Raw genomic sequence first — 20,850 nt, forward strand, 5'->3', positions numbered from 1 at the left:
TTTGCTCTGAGGGATAATATCCGCTGTGGAGCAATTTCAGGAAGAATGGGATTAGCAAATGTCCCCTGGGTGCCCAGCATAATTTGCAGATAACTAGTAAATGCTCTGTACACCTTAGCTTGGTTGAATCTGGTTAAATAGAAGACTAACAGATGAAATCAAGGGAAGCGCTGGTAACCAGCCTATTCCTCCAATGCCAAAAATCAGTGCGTTTCCTGTCATTTCTCTCTGGCTGCTTTCAAGATATTTTTTCTCTGTTCTTAGTTTTCAGAAAGTGATCTGTGGTATGTCTTGGCATAAATATCTTTGGGTTTATCCTGTTTGGGATTTGCTCAGCTCGAACCTACAGGTTTGTGTCTTTTTTCCAAATTTAGGTAATTTTCAGCCATTATTTTTTCAAATACTCTTTTAACCACATCTACTTCTTTCCTTCTGGGACTCCATCTGCCTTATTACTGCCAGACAGAGGTAAAAGTCCAGAGGGAACCTCATTACTGTTCCCTACGTGCCCTCCTCTGACCCTGCAGGTGGGGTACCTTGTGGCTACTGGGTGGGAGTAGGAGTTCAGACTCCACCTGTGTTCTCCACTGGCCCATGGCCATGTCTAAGCGCACTGGCATTTCTGGGTTGCCACCTTGTCCAGTACCTAGTCAGAGATCTATGAGGCAAAAAGAAAATCTAGAGAATTCACCACCGTGTCTTCTGGTCCTGAGGTCCCTAGCCAATCTGCCTTCTTTCTACCTTTCAGAATCTTATGTTTGTTTTATAAATAATATCCAGGATTTTTAGCTGTATTTAGTGGGAGAAATAGGAAAAAAGATGTCTACTCCATCCTAGAATCACAAGTCTCCTCAGTGCGTATTTAAGGAGTGGAGTGATTAAAGCACCAGGTAAATGATCGATTCAAGGAATTTTACTCACAGACCTTTCTCCTAGGATCGCTCACATCTACCCTCCCCTTTTCACCCATCCAATAATACATTGTTTATTCCTGTCTCTTACCCAATAAGCTCAATCAAGAATGCAGGAGTGCAGATGAAGTTTAAAAAATGAACTGTATCCATATTTTGTCTCAGCATTGAGAGTGCAAAGGCAGCTTTTTGAAAAACTATCAAATGTACCACCTGTGAAGGAGCCAGCCAGGCCCAGGAAATCTCAGAAGCTACACATCACATTCACCTTCACCCTCTTAGGCTTTCTAAGCTCTGCAGAAGCTTGTCAAATGCCATTTCCAACCTTGAGTGTAGGAAAAGTGATGTAGCTATACAGCCTGCAGCACATAATGAAGGGAGAATTCTCTGCATAGGAACCAAACCATCTCCCTCCCAGACATATCAGCCTCTTTGATGGTATCACAACAGTGATGAAGAGCCCAAGCTCTGGAATCCAATAATAGATCTAGATAGATAACCAGATTCCATCACTTAAAATGTGATCTTGGACAGGTCACTTAATCTCTTGTAAATTTCTGTCTCCCTATCTGTTAAAAGGAGAAAATAATAGTACCTGCCTCAGAGATGGGTAAGGAATACATAAAATAATGACTGTGAAAGACTTGGCATGCTGGATGTTATTATAATTGGAATTTGGAGATATTTTCTAGACACAAGGGGGGAAAAAACCTACTAGCATCAATTTTGTTTTTATATATAAAGACATCTTTAGAAAGTTATGTAAACAAATCCCTTATTAAACAGTTCATTATATTTTAATTTTGACATTTTCTTTGAGTCTGTTTTCTTTATTCTAGTTTTCCCCTCATCATTCTAGGCTTACAAATTGCTAAAACTCAAAGACATCTGTGAAGAAAAGAAAATTTGGCTTCCCTAAGTTTCCTCAAGCCTTTTCTGTACCTGAGTCTCCCAAGGAAAAGAAACAGGAAAAAAAGAAAGAAAGTAATTGAACCTGTTTTAGTAATTCCTAACATGCTCAACCATGGGTCTTCACTAAGTTACATAATGAAAGCTTAGCAGCAACTGCCCAGGTCATTTAAGGAGATGCAAGGAATTTGCTTCTCTCTGTTCAGGAAAATAGAAGATCTGGTCCATATTCCACTAGGAAAAATACTCTTAACATATCTCATTTCATTAGAAGTCATAAAGATATAAGCACCATAAAATGTGTTTAATGTTTGTTTCCTACATGGGGAATGTAGAGAAAGCCCTTATATTGACTTACGAACCCCAGACAGGATTTTTATTCTTAGGTGAGAATAGGTCCAAATCAATAAATATGTGTGCAGAATAGCATATTTAAGGTTTTTTCTAATTTTTAGTAACTTCATTTTTCTAAATCACTTCTGTGATTAAGTAATATACACCAAACATCTAAATGCAAAATGCAGACCAGAAAAATATGACTGCTGTAAAACACTAAAACGTGGTTTAATTTCTCACTGATTTGTAGTATCAGAGCTACAATACCCCTCTCACACATTATTTCCACTGAATCCACTATATATGGGTGATTAAAATTTTGAAAATATTAGTTAGCTCTTGATAATCTGAAATGAAATTACAAAATTTTATATACAAGAGGGTTAATTATTTTTAAACGGCTAATCATGAAGCACTTCGTTAAACATTGGGATTATAAATACCATATGTCTCAATCAAGATAATTATGCTCCAGATAAATGTGCATAAATCACTTAACAAAACACTTTAGAAGCAGGCATGAGCACCAAGAACAGAAACTATACCATATTCTATTTCAGATGATTTGTCAGAACAACTCTTTCATTTTGCCACAAAAATTACCAGGGCATTGAAATACCTACATAAAACAATTTTATGGGCCCTATGACAACATGTGCACATTTTCACTTGTTTAATCAACACTTTTCAAGACATCATCAGTACAACTTAGAAAGAAATTAATCAACTACCAGGTGATTGACCTTGAGCCAATAATTTAACCTCCACAATTTTTTCATCCGTAGAATTGTCACTAATCTCTAAAAGACTTCCTAGTGATAAAAATGTGCCCCATATAGTTTTCCTAATTTTGAAAATAACAAGGTCTAACGTGTTAAAAAATACTGTAATTACCCATTTTCATATGGCAGCATGAGGAGCTGATTTCCTCTTTGAACTCCTCAGTGAAAACTGTAGTCTAGTCATTTGGTACATTTTTGGATTTCAATTTAGTGAAGCAGGGGCAGCTCATTTTCTGTACTGAATGAGTATGATTACGAATTGTCTCAAGAAGGAAGAATAAAAACAAACCGTAGCCCTGCCACTCCCACTCACAGCAAACAGCCCACGCACTAATTGAAGTCCGCCTGGCAGGATCCAGGAACAAACAACCTTGAAGTTTTGTGTGCTCAGTCCTTTATGGCACTACTGGTGAGACTCAGCTAATAGAAACCATCTTCCCAGTGGCCAAGACAGACACTTGAGAGGGTGTGTGGCACCTTCCTCTCCCTCACACTCCACATCCAGTCCATCTCTAAGTCCTATGGAACCCACCTCCAAATTATACCTAGGGTCCACCCACTTCTCTCCATCCTCAAGGCTTCTTCCCAAGTTCAGACCAACATCATGACGTGGATGAGATCCACACCAGAACCCTAGCCTTGTCTTCTGACCTCCCATCTTAACCCTCTGCAATCTTTTCTAAACACAACCATGGTGAACTTCTTAAAACACTAATCTGACCCTGTTACAAACCAGCTCAAAATTTTTTTAGCAGATTTCTTAGTTTTATAAAATCCTTAACAAACCTTAGCACTGTTAATCTACCCTTATTTCCTCCCCTACTTTTCCAGTCTCTTCTATGTCCATGACCCTCAACCAATTTCACACTCTAGCTTTCAGCCACACTAAGCTATTGCCTTCCCAGAAAGCACCACGTGTGTTCATTTCCTCTCTCTCTCATTCCCCCCACTTACCCTGCTCTCTTCATGTGCATGTTCCTTCCTCTGCTTGGCCTAGTTTTCCCAGTTTACCTGCCTTATTCCTAAAATCTTAGGCTTGGACAGCACTTCTTTAGGACGTCTTCCCTGGCCCTTCCTCTCTGAACTACACAGGCTACAGTATGCTCACACAGCATTCTTTACATCTCCCATCAGGCACATACCACCCTGTATTTGAATCTCTGTCTACTGTATCTCAACCAACCTCAACCCCATCTCAGGACTGTAAGTTCTATGAGGAGAGGGACTGAATCATTAATTCACTGTTGTATTCCTAGTTTCTAGCACAATGCCTGGCAAATAGAAATTGCTGCTCAATCTTTTTTAGAATGAATATATGATACAGAGTTAATGTAGCAAAGGGTCACCCCAGCCCAGGATACACAGTGGATCATGGCACCCTCTCACTGGGCCTGTGTGTGCCCTTAATGTCCTCAGTACAGTGCTACCAACCTTTCAGATTTTGCCCAGGACAGGTCTGAGATTCATTGCAAGATTTTAACATTTTCTTGAACATCTAAATTATAATGATAGAACATGATTTTGGTAAATTTTAAGATACAGTCTAGTTAGTTGATCTGAATGATTGCAAACACTGTTTATAATATCTTGCATTGTAGGACTTCCCTGGTGGCGCAGTGGTTGAGAATCCGCCTGCCGATGCAGGAGACACGGGTTCGTGCCCTGGTCCGGGAAGATCCCACATGCCGCGGAGCAACTAAGCCCGTGAGCCATGGCCGCTAGGCCTGCGCGTCCGGAGCCTGTGCTCCGCAACGGGAGAGGCCACAACAGTGAGAGGCCCGCATACCGCAAAAAAAAAAAAAAAAAAAAAAAAAATGCTTCATATAATATCTTGCATTGTAGATACATTTAATGACTGGTTTAATTTAGTTTAGAAATGACCCACCATTTTGAAACACAAGATGTTTCCTGTTTATTTCTCATTCTCTTATTCCTACTCCAGCAACACCAAACTACCTGAATTACCAAAATCAAATGCCTTGCCATGCCTCCATGCTTATATTTCATTTGCTTTATAAATGTCATCTCCTCCATGAAGTCTTTCCCAAAAGGAGTTAATGACATCTAAACTCTAGAGTCCATAGCTCATTGTTTATAACTGTAGTACTGCATTTCTTATAGTCTTGTTTTATGGTTATTTAGATACTTATTGTCCCTTTTGTACCACCAGTCCTACCAACCCCTCCCCTTCCCATCGACCCCTGCCCGTCACCTTTATCTTAAATTTCTTGAAATCAAAATTGTGTCTTTTTATCATTGTAAGTACTAACATACCTTGTCTATACTGTTAGAAGTTTCAGTAAATACTTGTTTATTTGTGCACTGAATTTATTTCCTAAATAATCTTGAAGAATTAACACAGCATTGAATAAACAAGTCTATATGCTGAAAAAGGTATGATACTGAAGCTAATATAATTGCTTTTTAATAATACTGCAGGTTGGGAGTTTTCTTTTTACACACAAATGTGTGAACTCTGTCTATCTGAAAGCAGTTCATGTTTACTCTAAATGTCATCCACTGAAAATCATCCACTGTGAAGTACTCACAAGACAGTTGTCAACACACTGTAGTTCTTAGATGATGCTACCATAGGTGATGTCAAAGCCTACATTTCATTCAGATGAGAAGGCTTTATCAGACAAAAATTTAAAGAGAAGAAAAGATAACTGAAGCTCAAAGTGCTTCTACATTTCCAAAGATGACTCTCAAATAAAGAGCCCCAAATAGGGTTCCACCCACTTTTCACCCTTAGCCATGGCAAATGGATCATGTAGCCACTCTATGATTCCGCCTTGCTGTTATGTTGGATCTTTCACTTGGGCCCTATGACTTTCCCTTTATGAAGAGTAAATCAATTCAGTGCCCAGGTATGACTAAAGGTACAAAGAAGCAATAAAATTCACCTTTCAAATATCAACCTGATCATCCAAATGTTTGGGCCTCTATAAAATAGTTCTCTTAGAAAAATGTGGACTCAATTTCATTGATGCTTCCATTACTCAAAGCATATTTGGCCTGTGACATGCTCCTTTGAATACTCCCAACAAAGGGAAGACTTTACCATTGAGCATTTGGTTTGGGGAATGAGCCAGAAGTAAATCAGTGCTGAGCCCTGTGAATAAGGTAGGTGACCCGAAATAGAATGAACAACCACTTGAGGAGATAATTCTCAAATTGTCTGAGAGGTTTGTGCTCTCACATTTTATACTATCCTCACTTTTGCAGGCCACCTTCCACAACATAAATTTAACAAAACTGTGGTAGAGCACACATACCATTTTGTTTTCCCAGCATTTAACATTTAAGTATTTAATGGATATTTTAACAATCAAATAATATTCCATCCCATACATTTGCCATCATTTATTCAAAATCAATTTTTTAAATAATACTGGACATGTCAGTGCTTTCCAACATCTTGTCATTTATTGATAACACTGCACTACCATAAGCAAAATAGGCAACTCTTACCAGTTGCCAAATAGATATTCATATCCTTTGAACCAGCCTAGAAATTGACTTTTTTTAAATTGAGGTAGAGTTGATTTACAATATTACACAGGTTTCAGGTACATAACATTAGTGATTCAAAATTTCTATAGATTATACTCCATCTAAAGTTATTATAAAATATTGGCTGTATTCCCTATGCTATATAATATATCCTTGTAGCTTATTCATTTTATATATAGTAGTTTGTACCTCTTAATTCCCTACCTCTATCTTGCCCCTCTGCCCTTCCCTCTCTCCACTGGTAACCATTAGTTTGTTCTCTATATCTGTGAGTCTTTATCTGTTTTGTTATATTCATTTGTTTGTTTTATTTTTTAGATTTTACATATAAGTGATAACATACAGTATTTGTTTTTCTCTGACTTATTTCACTAGGCATAATACCCTTCAGATCCATCCATGTTGTTGCAAATGGCAAATTTTCATTCTTTTTTATGGTTGAGTAGTATTCTGTATATATATACCACATCTTCTTTCTCCATTCAACTATTGATGGACAGTGCAGTTGCTTCTGTATCTTGGCAATTGTAAATGATGCTGCTATGAACACTGGGGTGCATGTATCTCCAAATTAGTGTTTTCATTTTCTTTGGATACATACCCAGGAGTGCAATTGCTGGATCATATGGTAGTTCTATTTTTAATTTTTTGAGGAACCTCCATACTGTTCTCCAGAGTGGCTGCACCAATTTATTTTCCCACCAAAAGGGTTCCCTTTTCTCCACATCCTCGCCAATATTTGTTATTTGTGGTCTTTTTGACCATAGCCATTCTGACAGGTGTGAGGTAGAAATTGATGTTTAAATATTAATTGTTTGATTATAATTCAATAGACAGATATACGTACACAAATGTATTTGTAAAGTATCTGTTATCTTAAACCTCTAAAGAAGCCATGTTTTCTAAAATGGAGGATTGGGGAATTCCCTGGCAGTCCAGTGGTTAGGACTCCATGCTTCCAATGCAGGGGGCACAGGTTCAATCCCTGGTCGAGGAACTAAGATCCTGCATGATGCACAGCATGGCCAGAAGAAAAACAAACAAAAAAATACAATCAAAAGTGGAGGATAATTGAGGTTACTATACAGTATTGTACCAGATATGCTAGAGGTCTAGGTTTATAAAAGACTTTGAAATCTAAGTGCGGAGAGAAAGGTTTCTACCCAGGGAGAAAAGATAAATTTCTTATTAGAGAAGAGGCCCAGAATCATTGTGTACTTTTATAATATGCAGTCTACAATTGGGAGCACACGAAGTGAAAAGAAAAATCATCATATGTTCTTGAATATTCATTTTCAAGATTATTCTTATTGTTTTCATAATTGAAATAAGCATTACTTGTCCAGTGATCCCTACATTTATTATTGTTAGTGGTCAATAGTAATGATAGCTATCAAGAAATCATATTAATTTCATCATTATTACAACAATGAACAGAAAACCACACAGTGAAGTGTTTCTTTCCTCAGTGTCAGTGCTAAGTGACAAGTTTATGGCTAAGAAAGGCTGTGTGATATAATGAAAAGAGCAGTAAGTGAGGAGTCAAGGAGATAAGGATCCCACTTCTGGCTGCACTGCAAACAGGCTAGAGGTCACTGGGCAAATCACTTACAAGTTAATGTGGGCCTCATTTTCTTAATGTGTAAAAGGAAAATATAAATGAGTAGGAATGGTCTACCCAACATATCTATTCCACTGACAGGAACTTCAAACAAGAATTCCTCTTTGATGGGAGATGGGCAAAGTGAAGGAAGGCCTTGGCAAACAGGTTACCAGAAGTAGGGCCAGCCTTGAAAAAAGGCAGAAGTGGTTCCTTCATAGACGACATGATTTAAGAAAAGCCAGCAGGAAGCACCCAAAACCAAAATGCCTCTGTTCTATACACCCTTCAATATTTTTGTGATACCTGCAATTCCACCATGAATGGTACCTCTCTTCTGGGTCTTAAAGGCCTAGAGGTATTCTGGCTGAGTCTACTGAATGATCACACGACGTGAGGCTGCATCTTAAGCTAAAAACAAGAACTTCCAAGTGGAAATCCAAATTAGGATTAGACTCCTGAGATTGAGACTAGGAAGAGGGATGAAGGATAAGGTTTCCAGAAGTGGGGAAGGCTCTGGGGTGGTCAATGCCCCCAGAATATATAGACAATTATACCATGTGGCTGAGGATTAGTCCTGCTTAAAAGAAGGTTAACTTTTGCTTTATTATCCGTTAAATTAATCATGTCAATCTAATAGCAATAGTCTTAAAAGCAGAAAACTTGTCTTTTTTGTTTTGCATTATTCTAGAATACCCAAGATAAAGCATAAAACATAATGAGCACTCAATAAACATTTGAAGACTGACTCAAGGACTCTGTCCATAGAAAAAAACCCCAAATGGTTTAAATGACAAAATAAAGGATTTCATAGGAAATATAATCTACTTTGGTAGCCTGGTAAAAATCAAGTAGAATCAAAATAAAATTCAAAATTAGTAGCATTACCATAAAAATATAAAATCAAAGCAAGGAAGGAGCATTTCATGATTTTATAAGTTGGCTGTTGCCAATTTGTTTATATGTTTTTTCTAAATAAAACTGGCATTAAATGGTTGCTTTCATGTTTTTTTATGTGAATGGAAGCACTCTTCCAAATAAGAGGTTCCCCTCCTACCTCGGGCCTGGTAAGGGAGACTACATCTCATTGTACTCAAATGACAGAACTCAAAAAATAAAAGGAGGCAGGAAGGAAGAAAAGGAGGGAGGAAGGAATGAAGTTATTCTATTTAAGAGAATCCATAGTCATTTTAAAGATCTTTTACTATAATGAATAATTGTATGGATAAAATAAATTTTCACTTATGCTTTTATTTGCTGTAAAAGCAAAAAAAAAAAAAGATACTTGGTCGGATTACAAGGTTGTTACAGTGCCTTTAAGAAGAAAGGCTAGTTGTTTTGTCAAGGAAGCCTCAGGGAGGGGCTGAGAATGGTGGGACTGTTTTCCTCATACCTCTCTGCTACTCCTTTACTATCTTCTTAACTCTTTTTTCTTGCTCCTCTGATGCCTTAATGTTCATTCATTCTTCAAGACTCAGACTTTGGCCTTCTCTTCTGCCCATACTCTTTCTTAGAAAATTCCTGTCTCCATATTACTTCACTCAGGGTAGGGCCCCAGGGCTTCCATTTTGAGCAGACAACTCCATATGGCTAGCTCTGACTCTCCACACTCCAGTTCAAGACTGACTAGCACTTATAAATGATGCCATGTGAATGGCTGGCTGTTACTTTACATTCATTTGCTGAAATGAAACTTACCTTCCTGTCCAAACTGAATGCTTTGTCTGATTTCTCTCTCTCTCTCTCCCCCTGCCACCCGCTCTGTGTGTGTGTGTGTCCCCATCAATCTACTACCAGCCAAGTTTGAACTTGTTCTACTCTCATACCCAGGCAATAATTCTGATCTACCTTGGCTCTTTCTCATTACAATTCTTTCCCTTGACTGTTCTATCACTCTAGTACTCACACCTGGACTATTTTTCATGAAGTCAAATATTTTAGAATTTTAAGTCTGTGACTATCATCAGCCTGGCAAGGAGAAAAAAAATGGGGGGAGGGGTTTTGTATAGACTAAAGCAGTGTTTTTCACTGTGTTAATTAGACATCTAGGCTCCACAGAGCTGCCTTGGCAGCTGCCAAATCAAACAATAAAACACCAACAGAGTACGGCCCCAGCCCCAATCCCACTTCACTCCTAGCAGCTCCACCATTATCTGTTTTATGTGTGAATTCCAAGTATGATCTCATCTGAAAAAACCTGTGCTATTACCTTAAGGAAAAAAGTTCCAAAACCACTGTCAGGTGACTTTTTAAGGCCCTCTTACCTCTAAAATTCAAGTCCTGTGAAATATAGTAATACAATTATTAAGACAGAATTAAAGAAATTACTAGTTTAAGCTTCTACTTATTAATATGCATCTTTAGATCAATTCTGGATCTGGCAACTTGAAGGGTTTGAATAAATTTAGGGTAAAAATACAGAAGTTATTCTGGGTTTCCAAATAGTCAACAGGAGGAGAGTGTAATAAGCCTCTAAGAGTCCACAGCATCTGTGAAGAAATAGGGAAACATCTCTAAGACAGCACACATTCTGAAGTCCATAGGATTCCAGCCTTTTTCCCAAACAGAAGCACATTATGACAATATGCTTTCCACAGCTCATTTGTAGTTAAACAGCGAATGAATCTAGGGAAAAAAGAGTTTCCAGGCTCCTATGTTCCATGGAGATTGAACTTTTTTTGGCTCTTTCTTTCTGTTTCATGCAACTTGGCAACAGTAAATAAACAAATAGGGTTTAACATGTATCCCACTGGAGTGAAACCAGCTGGTTTGGCCTTCAAGGTGTGGAAGATGGAATGTAGTACAGTGGATTCTGCGTATTTAGGTCCAAAGACTGGCTGTTGATAGAAACCAAGCAGCAGGTCCCTCAGAGCCACAACTCACACAATAGGGCAGCAGAGGATTCACCGGGCTTCAAGTCTTGGCAACTGATTTTTCTCTTCAAGTCTGGTTACCAACATGACGTTTATGCACCTGATTAATAACTGAGTATGGGAATGCACTTCTCCGAGCTTTTTATTCTTACCTATATGTAAAGACTTTAGGCTTGATGGCTCAGAGCTGGTTTGCACACTGGAAATGTGGCTAGTATGAATTAAGATGCCCTTTAAGTGATGCAAAATACATACTGGATTTTGGAGACTTAGTAACAAAAAATATATAAAATATCTCTTTAATACTTTTGGATTATTATATGCTGACTTAATATTTGGGATACTATTTTGGATATATTGATTGAAACAATGTGCATTATTAAAATTAGTTTTATTTGTTTCTTTTTACTTTTTTATTTTAGCTACTAGGAAATTTAAAATTACGTATGTGGCTCACTTTAAATATCTCTGGACTGGTTTAGATGCTAGAGTCAGATTTAGTGTAAGAAAAACCTAAATCAAGTTTATGGTTTTACCACTTCTTGAGGTAAGTCACTTAGCACAAATCTCAACTTTTCTATTGACCTTGGGCAGGTTCTTATATCATTCTGTGCTTCAAGCTTCCTCACCAGTAAAATGAATCATACAACCTGTCTTATAAAGTTTTGTGAAAATCAAGTAAGTTAATAAATGCAAAGAACAACACATGTCACATTATAAACACCATATAACTATTCATTATTCCTATCTCTAAACTTGTCTTTTTTTATATTGAAAGGAGAATGATACTTCATAGGATGAAGTTAGAATTCAATAAAATAATGTATTATAAATCATAAAAACTAGGTAAATGTTGGTAACTGTTCAGCTCTAAAAGTCAATAAATCTTTGCAACCCTGATGGTCATTACAAAGTTTCAGTCCTCCAAGATAAACATGAGTTCAGCACTTATAGTCCTCTACCCTAGAGTATCAGTAGATTAGTCTACTGTACATATTTTTTGTATTCTATTGCAGGCTATGTTCAGAATGAGCTTTTAGTAAAAAGTCAAAAAAGCTCAGGATTGATGCCAACCTTTTCACACAGTTGTGTATATATACATATACTGGGCATTTAACTTGCTCTCTTGCTAATTTTGATACTGCATAGTTTTTAAGTTGACTTGGGGCTCTCTAGAACATACTGTACTTTAGAACTATTTGAGCATATTATAAGAAAAAGAGTTCAGCCATAATATACGGTACAACTCCTGAGGGGAAGAAAGAGATTATTCTTTAATTCATTTTCAAAGTACCGTATGTACTTGGAGATTTAGTAGAAGAAATATATGCAAAAGAAAAAGCATTTAATTCTTAGTTATGATAATGTTTTTAACAGAAATATTTACTCAACTAATAATTACTAAATGCCTGTTATTTGCCAGGTACTATTCTAGCCCCCAGGGACACAAAGATGAGCAACATAGACAGAAATCTTGCACTCACAGAGCTATGCAGTATCAAAATTATTGAGAGAGAAAGTTTAATATCGAGCATATGTGTATATGCCCAAGTTAGAGGGTGATGTTGGCATGTATCAATCATGATTTTTTTGACTTTTTACTAAAACATCATTCTGAACATAGTGTGTGAGTAGAATCAAACCTTCAGTCCATCTCTTCACCAAATGTCAATGTATGTATGATCTTCTACAGCAGTAAGACATCATAAAACCCCACCAAGAATCTCACCAATTCAATACCAGATGGCACAAAAAACAAACCAATTATAGAGTGGATTATAAGCAGGCTATACACAAAAGTGCTGTCTTTGCATGATTCCTAGTTTTTCAACCAAGTGCCAAGGATTTATGTGCTTATTTCCCATTAGAATTTACGGGACTTAACAGTGCATGAATGGGTAAAAAAAAAATTTTAAGTGGAAGGTGAAATCTTGAAGAGCTCCAAGATAAAAGTGCACATCTTATATATGGTGTTGATAAGGGCCTTTTAAAGATAAATTTTAGAACTGCTTAGGTTGTAAGTGGGGGCGCAGATTAAGCATGTGCTGACTTGGCTTAAACAGAGGCTGAATGTTGAAAAGGCTGCATGGTGTAGTGGAAAACATTCCCTGGGCTGGGTGTGTACAGACAAACTGGCTTTTAGTCCCTGCCTCAAGAACTTACAAGCTTTCTAGGTACAGAAGGACCAATGTATGTGGAAGTGTTTTATATAATGTTAAGCAATAAATACACCTGGACCTGCACACAATATATATACCTGAACCAGTGAATACCTAATGAATAGAGAATTTTAAATTTTAAATGATGGATTTGTTGTTTTTAATTAACTGACCGATTTGCTATAAAAGAAACTCAAGAGATCCATGGTTCCATTGGAAGAAACCTGATAGTAAAGACCTGGAAGCTTAAAAAGACTCCTGATTGTTAAAGAATTTAATACGAACAGAATAAAAGGACAGCAGTCCTGGAGCTACACACCACAACCCCATAGTGACTGAAGGAGACACTACACGAACTAAAACTGTCAGAAATTTCCACACTAAGAAGCCTCACAAGAGCACAGATTATTTACCTGGACCTAACACAGGTCTGTATCTCTTAGACAACTGCTTGCCCAAACAACTAACAACTACAATCGTAGCTCTCTACTCTACAGTTTTAATTGGGATCAAGTGATATGAAATCCACAGTCAAAAAATAATTCAAATATTGGAACTCTTGGCATGGAACCATTTCCATTTCCACCTTGTAAGCCTGCCCACCTCTCTACAGCACAGTGACATTCAAGGAGATGGTGGGTAACAGTTAGCAGTACAGACTACAGAGTTTAGAGGTATAAGGCATTTGGTATTTTGAAGCTCTATAAACAAGACTCACATTTTTCATAATACATGCAAGCAACAGTATTCCTCATACCCCATGGAAATGATTAATGACCCATTAACGATAGCTGTGCCAGAAAAAAACTGCTATAAATCACATACCAACTGTCAATACAGGATGCCATGATTCTAGATCAGATAAAGGAGAAAGCTAATCTCAACCAACTTCTATATGGTGAAATTGTATACACCCACCCCCAGTCATTACCACCTGCTGATAGTGAGCTATCATCCTGTTTCAATTTGTTGGAAGCATTTTTCTATGCCCTCCTTGTTCCAGGATTACAAACTCTATCATCAGCTCTGGGCTTTGTTCAATCTAAGAGGACTTAAAGAGTGATTTAGCTTTTTTTTAATTGTATTTAATTAATGAGATGAATCAGCACTATTTTATAGAAGAAACTCTTATATTCAGCTCTAATTTATGCCTGGTAAAGGAGGGAAAGGAATATCTTCTAAAAAGAAGACAAAGTGTAAGAAAAGATAATCCTGATTTTTACCTAAGAGTAATATCATCCTTGTGAAGTCTTTTTCCAAGTAGCTAAATGGACAGATTCTGTTTCCACCCTTGTCCTGTCTGTTCTATAGATAATTATGAAAATCCATTTGCAAAATTAAAGAGTATTCATCATTTAAAATTTTCTTTTTATATTATCGAGTTTTCACTTCTGTATTGGTAAATCAGATTTAAATTTGTTTTCAGGATACACCACCCTTTTGGCTGTTAAAAAAGTAATGATGTGGACTTCCCTGGTGGCGCAGTGGTTGAGAATCCGCCTGCCGATGCAGGGGTCACGGGTTCGTGCCCTGGTCCGGGAAGATCCCACATGCCGCGGAGCAACTAAGCCCGTGAGCCATGGCCGCTGGGCCTGCGCGTCCGGAGCCTGTGCTCCGCAACGGGAGAGGCCACAGCAGTGAGAGGCCCGCATACAGCAAAAAAAAAAAAAAAAAAGTAATGATGATGGGCTTCCCTGGTGGCGCAGTGGTTGAGAGTCCGCCTGCCGATGCACGGGACACGCGTTCGTGCTCCGGTCCGGGAGGATCCCACATGCCGCGGAGCGGCTGGGCCCGTGGGCCATGGCCGCTGGGCCTGCTCGTCCGGAGCCTCTGCTCCGCAACGGGAGAGGCCACAGCAGTGAGAGGCCCGCGTACCGCAAAGAAAAAAAAAAAAAAAGTAATGATCATAAGTCCAAAGCCAGATAAAAGCTGAGATATTTTGTCATGTATGTGAGCACCAGGTTAGGAGCTCAAAGCATAAATTTCTGCTCTTGGCTCATAATCTGCATGACAGACACTGTTATTAAAAAATGGTTTGAAATTATTAAGTAGTAAGGCAAATAAGGAATCATGTAAATGCTAATGTAATAAGGCTAAGAAGCAAACAAAATTTCCCCAAATCCAGAGTAAATCCTTGGCCAAGAAAACTTTCTGCCCGTAATACAAATAATTATCCCAGCCTTATTAAATTAAGAAAACATAGAGTTCAGCTGGAGCCTGTCACTGTTTTTTTTCTTCTTTTTCTTTCATGTCCTCCTCACAGTGCCTAGCACAGCACCCTTTATGTAGTAGGTTCATAATCACCCGTTCAACAAAAAGTGTGGAGTGCCCTCTATGTGCTGGATCTGGGCACCAGGGAAGAAAAGGGCAAAATAAGATACTGTCTGAACTCGCATAGGGTTCATATTCTGATGGAGACTGACATTTACAGAAGGAATGAAATAATGTTGTGCCGGGACTTATGCCCTTTCCGATGTAAAATTAGGCAGATATCACACTTTTATTTTTACCAAATGTTAACCAAGTTAAAGTAGTAACCATGTTTATGAAGCATGGGAATTTGGGGTTTGTCCTTGTTTTATAGAATTATTACTCTGTAAAGAGAAAAACAAGTTTTAAAAATTAGGAGAAATGAAAGTGAAAGGGCTAACCAGAAAATCAGAATGCAGGACTGGACAGTTACTATGGGAAGCTCTTAAATCAGAGTCTAAGGTTCTTTACTTTCAGTCATGTTTTAATAATGCCCATTTATCAAAAAGATAAACACCACAAAAGCTTAAAGAACCATAATCTGCTCATATTATCATATAACTGGTGCTTATAATAACAGCCTTAATTCACTGTATTACTGAGGTAACTCTGAATAATCAAAGAAAAAAATGTCTTAGACTTCTTGAGTTTTTAAAATTAGACTGCATTTTTATTCTGTGAAAAATTTATAATCCATATAACATATGTATGACCCTCCATTAACCTGAATATTAAATTAAATTTCCCAATTCTTAATTATTTTACCAACACTTGCTTTGCCTCCCTACCTTGCTCCAACACACACACACACACACACACACGCGCGTGCGCACACACAGACCACATTCGCTCATACTATACCACATAGGTCACTTTTCTCTTTTTCATGGTTGAGACTAACTTCATCTTTAAGAAAAAGACAAAGAATGAGACAACTTAGAATATTTTAATAGACCAAGGGCTTTTTATCAAATCTCTAAAGTTTTACCAGGCATGGTAGGGAAACTTGCTCTCATTCACAGGATCACATTTAAACAGTGTGTAATAGAAGAAGCGTTTTAAAGACTTCCAGAAGAAGAAGGCATGCTATATTTATTTAAATAACACTGTTCACAAAACATCAAGAGGATTCATTAAAACCTTCATCACTAACAGTGCTGTCATTAATAGCAAAATAGTTTCTGAAACTGACCTTATAAGCCTTTAAGCCTATGCCCCTCACTTGTTAATCCCTTTCAGTCTGACTCGCTCTTCTGAAACTGCTCTCTCCAAGGCTGCTAATGATTTCCTCACCACCAGATTCAATGATATCTTCTAATCCTTCATCCTTTTAAACCTCCTACAATTATAGGAGGTTATTATAGGATATTATAGGAGGTAATTATAGGATAGGTTATTATAGGAGGTAATTATAGGATACAATTTATACTGATGACCACTCTCCCCTTGAAATTCTCTCCTCCCTCAAGGTCTATGACAGTGGTGTTTCTTCCTTTGTTCTAGCTCTGGTTCTTACATGTTCCTTCTTGTTTCTTAAGTACAGACATTATCTTAGCTTTACAGTTTGTTCAGAAAGAGAAGGATGGGCCTGTTTATTTATTTAACCTCAATCTTATCCCTCAACAGTCTCTCCCTTGGCAATGTCATCCAATAGTTAACCTACTTCCACCATCACCTACCTATAAGTGCTTCCTGAATTTGGGGTCTTCACTTCCAACTGCATATAAGACATCAGCATTTAAATGTTCCACCAGCATTTCATATTCAATCTGTCTAAAATTAACTCATTATCTTCCTTACCAAACCAGCTCCCCCTTTTTTAACTTTTGCTACCTCTAGTTAATGGCATCTCCTACCTCCCAGTTAGTTATCCAAGCTCCAAACCTTAGAGTCAATTCTTACTCCTCAATCTCCTTTGCTTCCCTTATCTAATCACTTGATTAAAAAACAAAAACAAAAACACAGCTTCTACCTTCTCTTACCAATCAGATCTATCGCTTTGTTTCTGTTCATTTCAGCTGCTCTACTTCTACTAGTTCAGGCTTTTCCTACACTGATGCAACTGCCTGTACACTGATCCTATCTCTTGATTTTTCATTTCTTGCAAGATCTAGCATAGTGATTCCTACAGAGTAACCTCAACAAATGTTTGTTAAATGAATTAAATAAAGGAACAAGGTTTAAAGTTTTCAGAGAGAAGGAAATTGTGAACAATAGAGATCAGAGCAGGTAAATTGCTAAGTTTTAAAAGCCTGGATCTTAAAATGAGAAGGAAGGTCTTAGAGATGCTAGCTTTAAAATTTTTAATTTATTATATTAACACATTGGAACCTGTTTTGTGACAGAGTAAAGAGAAAAATCTGACAAATGAACTTTTAGCATTTTGGAAAGAAACATGCCATATTCTTAATCTTTTAAAAACTCATTAAAATTCTGAAGAAATCTCACTGTTTGAGGTGTTCACACTTATGGTTATTCCAAACTCCAGAGGCATGATTTTTTAAATCCAGTGGCAGTTTTTTAGGTATAGTATATTCTTTCACCATTCTGCTCCTCAAGCATGAGTACAAAGCCCCCTAGAAACTTTCAGTTATTTAGATGTCCCTGTGAAAAAGGTTATTTTTTGCCACAGACTAGGAGCTGAAAAACATTTTCAAAATATAAATGCACACTCTCCCTTTCTGTTGGTCACTTATTCTAGGTTAGTGAATTTTTTTTAAATAATCTATTAGAAAATGTTTCTGCACAAAAGTCCCTGGTGAGAGCCATTCTTACCAAGATCCAGAAATTTTATGGAAGCTTCTTTTTCATATATAACTTTAGACTTTACTAAGAGTTGGGACTATCAAAGATACATATTTTTAAAGGTTTAATGACAGGCGTTAAGTGGGAGAGATAGTATTTTAAATGAATGGTCACAAAATCTCTAGAATGCTTATCCTAGCCTGTCATTCTCTGCATTTGTGAAGGATTGTTTACTTCCTGACACACATTTTCACATAATGCTTAGAACAAAAATACTGCATTTGTCCATCATGAGACTGTGCATTTGGCAAAAATCTGACATGTTCGATTAATTCTGAAAAGAAGATAATTGCTGCTTGAAATAAAAATTGTATATATTTATTACAAGAACCAAATTAAGCAGATTACATCAGTCTTCCTAATCCACTGATCAATATAGTAAATGTAATATGCCGAGAGCTTGAAAACCGTTACACTTCTTCAAACTTTTAGAATCCTTCAAACCCAGGGTATACAGTATTTTGTTGTTTGCTTTGTCTCTTTACTCTCAACCTGAAAATCAATTTTTCCAGGTTTGGTGATATAAGAAATCAAACAGAAATTAGCTATGATCAAATAAGGTTATGATCTGAACTGAAGTGATAATTTTATATATGAGAATTTGTAGATAATATGAAGCTTTTGTCCATTAATGTATTAAATATATTTTTAAAAATCTCTGTTGATGAAAGATGCAGACTTCCATGTTTTCTCCAGTAGAGTTAATGAACTAAATGGAAAATATCTCACTAATTTCATAAACCCCCTTGTGAGGCAAGAAAATGACATTCTCATCTAACAGCTGGAAAAACCAAAGAACTAGTAAATGTAACTGTATTCAACTGCAAAGGTAATAGCTCTAATATACCCTGAGTTGTGGTTATGAAAGAATATTGCATACACATATCCCCTCCCTTATTTTTAAGGAATCAATCTTGGATCTTGGCCCTATCCCTTTTGGCAGAGTAAATTACTGCCTCAGGGGGAGGCTGTGCAGTCATTCTTTCAATTTACTTTTAAATAGCTCTTCCCTAAGAGCTATTTAATAGCTCTTAATAATAGCTCTTCACTTATTCTATAGATTTTTTCTTTTTTTTTTTCTTTTTTGCGGTACGCAGGCCTCCCACTGTTGTGGCCTCTCCCGTTGCGGATCACAGGCTCCGGACGTGCAGGCTCAGCGGCCATGGCTCAACCGGCCTAGCCGCTCCGCGGCTAGGTCCTCCAGGACCGGGGCACGAATCTGTGCCCCCTGCATGGGCAGGAGGACTCCCAACCACTGCGCCACCAGGGAAGCCCTCTATAGATTTTTTAACTAGAAATTTTTCTAGTTAAAATTTTTTTTTAAGTTTAAATTTTCTAGATTTTTTTCCCTAGAAATTCAGGAGATAACTCTTTGCAAAGTACATCAGGACACTAATTGGGAAGTAAAAAAGAACAAACTGAATTGATTTGTAGTTTCACAGAAATGAATTTGACATTTCACTTACAAGTTGCAAACCAACGTATAGTTTTGAACACTTCTGAATTTATATGTTTTGCAAAAAAGTGGAATGTTTCACTAGAATGGAAATGCCCTCAAGTTATTTCCGGTACTGCTGTAGAATTGATTTTTCTAGGTTAAGGGAACGCCAAAGTGAGGAGATACTTTTTTTTTTAATCATTATCTATTTTTCTTAACTGGGTTTAGGACATCCCAAAACAAATCAGGAAAATGTAACTTCATTTCAGTATTACCAACATAGGGCGTTTTGTAATGACTGTAACATGACTGTGACATTATGAAAGTGAAGTATTCATTTTTAATCTTTTTAAGCTTTAAACAGAGGAAGCTTTACCTCGGTATGTCCAATAGAAATACAATATGTAAATTAATCCATATTATCTGTATGCTGATTGGCTTGAGTTCCTCCGAATGTCACAATCTCACCACCCAGCAATGAGGTATTTTACTGCTGTCTGGAGATCAAATTATTGCTGTACAAAAGATCTTTATTTTTTCTGTTTCATTAACAGATTATTATAAAGCAATAAGCATGAAGGAGGAGAATCAGACGTTTTACCTTGGGAATTAATGAAAGCATTTCTGCTCGTTTTTTGGAGGTGGAGGTGGAGTTGTCGTTTAAAATCTTATACCACCCCCACAAACAAAATTCTTATGAAATGGTAAAATAAGGAAATCCATGATTCCAGAGACATCCCTAAGCACCCAGGTGTCAGGCTATGTACTGTCTTGTGATATCATCGGACCTTTTGGACGGGTGTAAGTTTTATGAATCGTTATATTCCTAGTATTTTTCTTCCTTAACAACAAAGGGGGGAAGGAAACTCACATACATACAACTGCTGTGACATTACCAATCTATTGGTCAGCCTTACTTGCAAGAAGCAAAAGAGAGGCTATTGCTTGGTGGGGTGGAATGCGAGGAGCATTCATTTAAAATTTGTGTAAGCCTGGTCCTATAGTCATATTCGTTAAAGTAGAATGGACATAAATCATTTTGCAGCTTTCCTCTGAACTTAGTTTCTTCCTGCTTAACGCATATCTGCGTGCACTGGAGAACAGAAGACTAACAAAGGGCTGCCCTAACCTGCTTTTCCTTCTTCCCCATTGACAAGATTTTTCCTGACTATGCCTTTTTTCCTTTTTTTTTTTCTTTTCCTTTCTTTTTTCTTTCTCCCCTCCCCTCCCCTCCACTCTCCCCCACACCAAGCTAACCTGCAAATGCAGTC

The sequence above is a fragment of the Kogia breviceps genome, chromosome 9 (genome assembly GCF_026419965.1).
Source record: "Kogia breviceps isolate mKogBre1 chromosome 9, mKogBre1 haplotype 1, whole genome shotgun sequence".
Lineage (NCBI taxonomy): Eukaryota > Metazoa > Chordata > Mammalia > Artiodactyla > Physeteridae > Kogia > Kogia breviceps.